The following is a 7,553-nucleotide window of genomic DNA, read 5'->3' as shown; positions in this document are numbered from 1 at the left end:
TGGAAGCAATCCAATGTTTACTATAATAGATAAATAAACCCAGTGTCTAGTGCATAGATAAATATGTCTGCACCATAAATACTAATCAGCAATTTTTAAAAAAACAACTGATACTCAGCAACATGGATGACTCAAAAGTCAAGTGAGTGAAGTCTCAAAAGGGTGTAAACTATACAGGTCTATTTATATGACATTCTGGAAATGGAGATCAGACCAGGGTCTGGAGGGAAGGGATTGACTGCAAAGAGACATAAGAGATCATTGTGATGGAAGGGGTGGGGGAGATGGAATGAGCCTGTAACTTGATTATGGTGAAAATTCATAACCAGTACACACACACACAAAATGTGATATTATTGTACACACTTCTTCCATTGCAGTTGATGGAAACTCTATCCTTCCAGTTGCTCAGGCCCATAATTTTAGAAGCATCTTTCGTTGTTCTTTTACTCTCCAAGCTCACGTTCACTCTATCGGGAAATTCCGTTGATTCTGTTTCAAAATATTTCAGTACCTCTCACATTCTCCACCCGTCCCACTCTCACCAGATCCATCAGCATTTATTTCCTGCCTGGATTATTGCAGTAAAGCTCATTGGTCTCCCTAATTCTGCTCTTGTGCCCCTACCCTCCACTGTCAACCCAGTAGCCAAATGACCTTCATAAAGTAAATCAGGTCTTATCACTTCTCTGTTCAAAAACCCTGCCCTCCATTTCCTTCACAGTAAAAGTCAAAGTATTTACAATAGCCTTTAAGTCTCCACAGGCCTCCGGGATATCTCTATGACTATGTGACCACTTCCTTCAAGTCTGTTCAAATATTACCTTATTACAATGAGGTCTACTTTGACAAGGCTATTGAACTCGGCACTCTCCAAATCCCCTCGCCATGTTATTTTTGCTTATTTCCATTCCTATCACAATCTAAGTTATTTATTTTATTAATTATATTCATTATTTGTTGTCCATCTTCCCCGTTATGGGATAAGGTCCAAAAGAACAAGATTTATCCATTAAAACTTTCCCATGTATCTAAAACAATGTCTTGCATAGTATAGTTCAATACTAAATGACTAACTACAGTGTCTGCTCAGTAATTAGAGATTAGTAAGTATTAGTACAGGAATAACCGTGATGCTTCGGTTGAGAATATTTATAACATTTTTGTATGTATTTGCTAATACGCATTTGTGGAACTATGTGACAAGGTGAAAACTGCACAGGATTTGTAGTCAAGACTGGGGTGAATCCCGGTGGCTCGTCATGAGCTGCCTACCTGTGCAACCCTGCATAGGACTCTCTTTGTCCACCTGTAAAATAGGTATAAATACACTTGCCCTGCTGACCTCAAGAGGTGGTTGAGAAGATGGAATGAATGTGAAATTGTGCAAGCTGTGACAAGCTATACAAGCAATTGTTTAGGCAGCAGGAGATTTGAAACTTTCAATGATATCGATTGCCATCATGCTGTTTACCTCCAGTAAGAGGTCTGTGCCCTCTGGCCTGCCAGTCAGATTTTATTTTCTCCCAGTGCTGACTGCGAGGATTCTCTGACTCCCTGACTCCATTCAGGTTAATTGCCTTCTCTTTTCCTTTCCATTTTAGGAAGATGGACAACAGGTGCTGAGTTCCTTTCTCCCTGATCCCTGCTGACTTGGGGCCCTTGCCTTTTCCCAGGGAGGGGGGAAAAAAGAGCAATAACAACATGTGTATGAACACTGGCATAGCTTTGCTAGTTCTCAGGTGGGGAGGAGGGGGTCTCTGCTCAAGGGGCAAAGATGAAGCCTCTTTTCCTGTGAAGCAGGGGGGCAAACGGGCAGTTTAGGTGCCCTGGGTTCCTGCCACCCTGCAGCTTTGCCAACTAGAGAACTGGGGCAAGGACTGGGGTAACTCCCTTTGAAGTTACCAGGGAAAGTACATCATCAGAGTTATCACAGTGTCCTTTGACACACTTACTGGAGGGTCAGAACTAAAAGGAGATCACAGGGCAAAATTGTATTGGGGGGGGCGGGAATATGTCTCTGAAATTTTCATTTTTCAAGTGTGTGCATTGAACAAATCCCTTTCATGGGGTGGAAAATACCATGTAAGCATCTACGATCTAGAAAGATAAACTGTCAGAGCACTCACACGTGGATTTCCTAAGACGTGTAAGCTTAAGTTCTATAATAAAAACTTTATCAAGTCAGTTTGTGGCTACGAAGATGGTTATTTAGACTAATGTCCAAAATTGGCATGGGAGACCCTGCTGGTTCCTCTGAGAACAGGCTGGATCCTTCTGAAGCTCAGGAGAATAGACAGGACACTGCCTGTTCTCTTTCCTCCCTCTGGGTTTGTTTCATCAATCCCAATTTTGAAATGTACAAATGCATTATTTATTCATTTACATTTTTAGTTGTCATTTTCAAGTAAATGCAGGTGAAAGACTGAAATACAGGAAAAATCAGCCAGTAAACTTTCATCTGGCCGCAGCTGCTGGAATGCACAGCCCTTTGGTGTCATGAAAGCTGCTGACAGATTGTCTGGAGAGGCCCAGGGCTGTCAGCGCTGACTGGCAGGGCATCTGGCAACCACACGATAGCCTTGAAGTTCAACTGCAGAATGAAAATAGCAGCGCAGGAAGATAAAGCTCTGCTTCAATGCACACCCTCTCTGTCAGGATTAAAACAAAGCCAAAAAAAAAAAAAAAACCCAAAAAACAAAAAACCTTCTCTAGGAAAATCATTATTTATCTGGAAAAGTATAAAGGGGAGCTCCAAAAAACCATTTTCAACAATTCTCCACCACTAAAACTGGAAGGGCATTTTGTTTCATTTGCTCTAAACTGTTTACCCTTTCCAGAGAGAGTCTAAGCTGCCCAGCAAGGACAATAAACAGAAGAGAGGAACAAACGTCCATGTCTGCACACCTCCCAGGAGCAGGCAAAAGACCCTGGGGAGGGAACCTTTCTTTGTCTTAAAGAGACACTGGCGCGAGCCTTCACCACCAGCTCCTCGTTAGTATAGTGGTTAGTATCCCCGCCTGTCACGCGGGAGACCGGGGTTCAATTCCCCGACGGGGAGGTTCATATTTTTCTTCAACATTTTATGAAACACAAATACATGGGCTCAAGTATCTTTCTAAGGGAGTGTTTTAAAAATGGTAACTTTTAAGCCTACAGCTGGCTTGAGAGGAAATGCTGTCTATTAGCTGAAAGGAGAAGAAAATGCTCGACGACACCTCGGTGGGCGTTCCCTGCCGCTCGTTGGCAGAGCTCTGCGCGTGCGCAAAGGCGTCCCGCCAAATTCCAACTCGAGGTCACGAACTCAGCGTGCGGAACCCACGTTGGGGGAGGGGAGGTCGCGCGGAGTCTCCGCCCCCCGCGGGGCGGGTCAGGGCGGAAACCGCTCGCTGAGCAAGAGGAAGGGCCGATTTCCTTTGGCCCGGGGACCTGACTAAACGGGAAGCCCCTTTCTCTCGCTTCTTCTGGCTTCGTCGCGACCTAGGTCGACAGCTAGTTGTCAGGAAAATCTGGGCGCCAAAGAAGTCGGTCTTTAACTGCGACTTACACGGAGTGGAAGGGCAAGGGAAAAAATAAAAGAGTGGAAGGCGCCCGGAAGAGACGCCATGTTTTCGGAGTCCTAAGAAACTGCGCGCGCCACAGCCCAGCAGGACCTCGTGGCGCAACGGTAGCGCGTCTGACTCCAGATCAGAAGGCTGCGTGTTCGAATCACGTCGGGGTCATGTCTTTTAATTTCCGTGCTTGTTTCTTGGTGCTTGAAGGGTATTCCCGCCATTTTTTGAAGACGCTTTTAATTTTAGAATTAAATCTTCGTTCGCGTCTTAGATTAATCTTTAGTCTGCAAAAGTCGACTCGTTATGTGTCGAAGAGCCTGTGAACTATTACTGCTGTGAGTTAGTGGCCATAATAGTCCCCTGAGGTCCTTCACAGGAAAGGTACCATGTACTGTGCAAGCTCTTTCCCACCAATAGTTTTTTTTAATTTAAATTTTATTTTTATATTCCCCATATAATTACAATCCCTTTATTTTGACCCCAATAGAGTGTCTCTGGTTCATAGTTGTTTGTTGATTTTGATATTTTCTTTCTTATAGTTATTCTTTTTTCCTGGTCCCTTATTTAAGTTTTCTAGATTCCTGCTACGAGTGAGACCATCCGGTATTTTTCTTTTTCTTTCTGGCTTATTTCGCTGAGCAAGATCCCTTCCAGCTCCATCCATGTTGCTGCAAATTGCATGAGTTTATCTTTTTTGATGCTGAGTAATATTCCATGGTGTATATGTACCACAACTTCTTGATCCAGTCATCTATTTTTGGGCATTTGGGTTGTTTCCAAAGCTTAGCTATTGTAAACAGTGCTGCTATAAACATAGGGGTGCAGGAGCTCTTTGGAATTGATGTTTCTGTGTCCTTTGGGTAAATACCTAGGAGTGGAATTGCTGGATCATATGGAAGCTCTATGTTTAGTAGGTCCAGAAATCTCCACACAGCTCTCCATAGTGGTTGGACCAGTTTGCACTTCCACCAACAGTGCAGAAGAGTTCCTTTTTCTCCACAATGTCGCCAACATTTGTTGTTGCTAGTTTTTTTAATATGTGCCATTCTCACTCCCACCAATAGTTTTAGATCCGCTTAGCTGCTGCAAGCGAGTACAAATTCTGACGTTGAATATTACAATAGTGCACATATTTAAGGCATTGTAAAGACCCTTACAACGTCTGATTAATTGCCCACTTTTGCAGATGCAATGGTGGCACAGAGATATAGGGACCTGCCAACAGGGACCTGCCAAGAGTCACCCAAGATTCCAAACCAGGCGACTGACTCCAGAGTCTCCTGTTTACTAACTAAATGTTTTGTAATAAAGATGGACACAAAAGAACGCTCTGGAAGCTGTTGGACTTGAAGTGATACAGCAATGCCACAGTTACATTTTCAGGATTCCTTCAAGTTGTGACAAGTTATTGCTACATATCAATTGTGGGTATTACCTCTTTAATAGCAGGGAGCAAAGCATATTCATTCACCTTTGGAAGCTCCAGGACCTTAGTACTAAACAGTGCCTTACGGACATGTGTCAAATATTGGTTGAACAAAAGATGAATAGCAAAACTTTGAGAAATTATATAATTACATCTTTGTCTACGAAAGTCCTTAGTTTTTCTGCTCAGTGTTTTGAAAATATAAAATATTAATTCCTTGTGATGCAACCTAGTATTGTGGCATAGCTGGGCATTGTATTTTAACTTTGTGTAGTCTTTCCTTCTCCTATTTGGTGTTTTGTTGTTTTGTTTTGCTTTTTAGCAGGAAGAGGCAGGTTAAGCCACAAAATACCATAATATGTTGGGATATATGCCATGAACAAATGCTGTGGGGTTTCTAATATGATAACACTAACTTTATTGTCAGTGATTCAAAAAGGCCTTACCAAGGAGCATCCTGAAAAACAATGACAAGTTTGCTGTATCACTTCAATGCATTTATTCAGCCTATGAACATATGTGAGTGCTTTCTATAAGTCAAGTGCTGTCACAATATCCCTGAGATCTGACTTCTTCAATTATGAAAGTAGAGGCTTCTATTGCTTGGCTACAGTTGTCACAGCAAAATAGCACAGACACAGGCAACAGAAATTTATTTTCTCACAGGTCTGGAGGCTTGAAGTTCAAAATCAAGGTGACAGCAGGGATGGATTCTTCCCTTGTGTTGGCTTGTAAGTAGCCACCTTCTCATCTTCTGGCCTCTCTGTAAGCAGGCATCCCTGGTGGCCTCCTGTGTATCCAAGTTTCTCTGTAAGCACATTGGTCATATTGGATTAGAGCCTACTCTGATGGCCTCGTTGTAACTTGATATATCTTAAGAGGCCTTATCTCCAAGTATAGTTTCATTTTGAGGTACTGGGTTAAGGACTTCAACGTGTGGATTGGGGGTTGGGGGTACAATTTTGTTCATCACTGAAGCCCATGTTCTTCCCTCCCCCGGCAACTTTTGTATGTGAACATATACTTGTATGCAACATGTACCTGTACTTGACCTTAGCTTGCTCCAAGCATCTTTGCTCATTTACACAAACTCATATTCTCGTGAGGCAGACAGAAAAGGTTTTATTACCTTGTTAATCATTTTGTTATGGTTGTTAGCAAATAACAGTGCTTCTTTGGAAAGAACTACTAGTTCTTTAGTATGGCTAGACAGGAATAGAGAGAAAGCTAAAGAGAGAAACAGCAGCCAGATCACGGACCTTGTAGTCATCTAACTTAAATTTCATTCTGAAAGCAATGCAGAACTATTAATCAATACTATGACAAGGTCGATTCTCACTTTACAAAGAATGTAAAAAAACAAACAAAAAAACTTGACCTAAAGGTGTTATTCCCTCACTAGTATCCTGGGAACTAGTTAGAAATGCAAATTTTCAGGCCCCACCTGATTTTGGTGACATCGCTTAAAAGTAACTTCTGCTCTATTTGAGGTAACACCATTAACTTCACAACCAAGCCCTATGCAAAACAGGATAATGAAAACCAAGAACATTGGCTGTGTGCTAATATTAAGAATTTCAAAAGGGAAACAGAAGCAGGTTTCCAAACAAATTAGAAAAAAAAAAAAAGTTTTGTAAGAGCTTTCTGACAAAGTAATGACATCAATATATTTTTTTAAGTTGTGGCTTTTTGTGAAATATTCTTGTCCAAGGTTTTAGGAACCAATGCTATAGCATGTTAAGGATTTTTTTTAACTTGATGTCTGTTTTAACATAAAAGATAACAAAACTTTTCTACTGGTGCTTGTAACACAAAATAAAATGCTGTCCTCATTTTTAAGTGAAGAAATTTCACAGGGCAGATCGTTTTTACAAGTCTTGATGTTCCAACTCTTCATTCTGAATATTTACTAGAGAGACTGGTAATGCGTGAGTACTGAGATTTGAAACAATCAAAACCTTGAGAAGGATGAGAGTCAGAGGACAAAGTGATAAAATCCCTCAGATCTGATCTCTGAAGTAAGCCATACCCTGCAGGTGATTTCTAGTTTTACAAGCTGGAGGCAAAGTCACCTGCTGGAAGAGGGGAGAAGTGAGGACGGGGTGTGACATTTGAGAAGTGAAGGTATAAATGGTTAATCCAGAGAATAAATAGCGTGGTCAGCCAGTGTTTAGTGCTGGGGTAAGGTGTGAAGTCATGAATTTAAACCAGTCAGCCTGATAGTGTGATTTGTCGCCAGCAATCTTTGTTTCTTTGTGAAAGCAATTGGAAAGTTTGTTCTAGCCAGTTCAGTCCAAGAAGGTTGAGTTTCTTCCCAACAAGAAAGATAAAGAGAGACACTGGGAAATAAGGGCTAAAAATGTTTGCAAAAGACCAATTACAGGGTTTTATCAGGGAATCTAACTTGAGTGAGTTGGAGATGGTTACATGATGGATAATAGGTTTCTTTTTTGTTTGTTTTGTAAGTGTTAGAGCTAATGGGTTAGAAGTGTCAAGTAGGTCAATGAGGGCAGTAAATGAGCTTACCGGGAAAGGCTGGTAAAATTGACAATTGGGATGTTTGAAATTGAGAT

At 41.6% G+C, this 7,553-nt stretch overlaps 2 non-coding genes across 2 annotated transcripts; both read left to right on the top strand.

The window, feature by feature from the left end:
- Positions 1 to 2,989: 2,989 nt before the first annotated feature.
- Positions 2,990 to 3,061, top strand: TRNAD-GUC (transfer RNA aspartic acid (anticodon GUC)). Its single transcript has one exon. It is a non-coding gene; the product is annotated as a tRNA-Asp (tRNA).
- A 589-nt stretch (positions 3,062 to 3,650) lies between these two features.
- TRNAW-CCA (transfer RNA tryptophan (anticodon CCA)) lies at positions 3,651 to 3,722 on the top strand. Its single transcript has one exon. It is a non-coding gene; the product is annotated as a tRNA-Trp (tRNA).
- The last annotated feature ends 3,831 nt before the right edge of the window (positions 3,723 to 7,553 follow it).

The sequence above is a fragment of the Talpa occidentalis genome, unplaced genomic scaffold, assembly GCF_014898055.3.
Source record: "Talpa occidentalis isolate TD23 unplaced genomic scaffold, MPIMG_talOcc4v2.1 talOcc4.16, whole genome shotgun sequence".
Taxonomy (NCBI): domain Eukaryota; kingdom Metazoa; phylum Chordata; class Mammalia; order Eulipotyphla; family Talpidae; genus Talpa; species Talpa occidentalis.
This window is presented reverse-complemented; position numbering and strand designations above follow the sequence as displayed.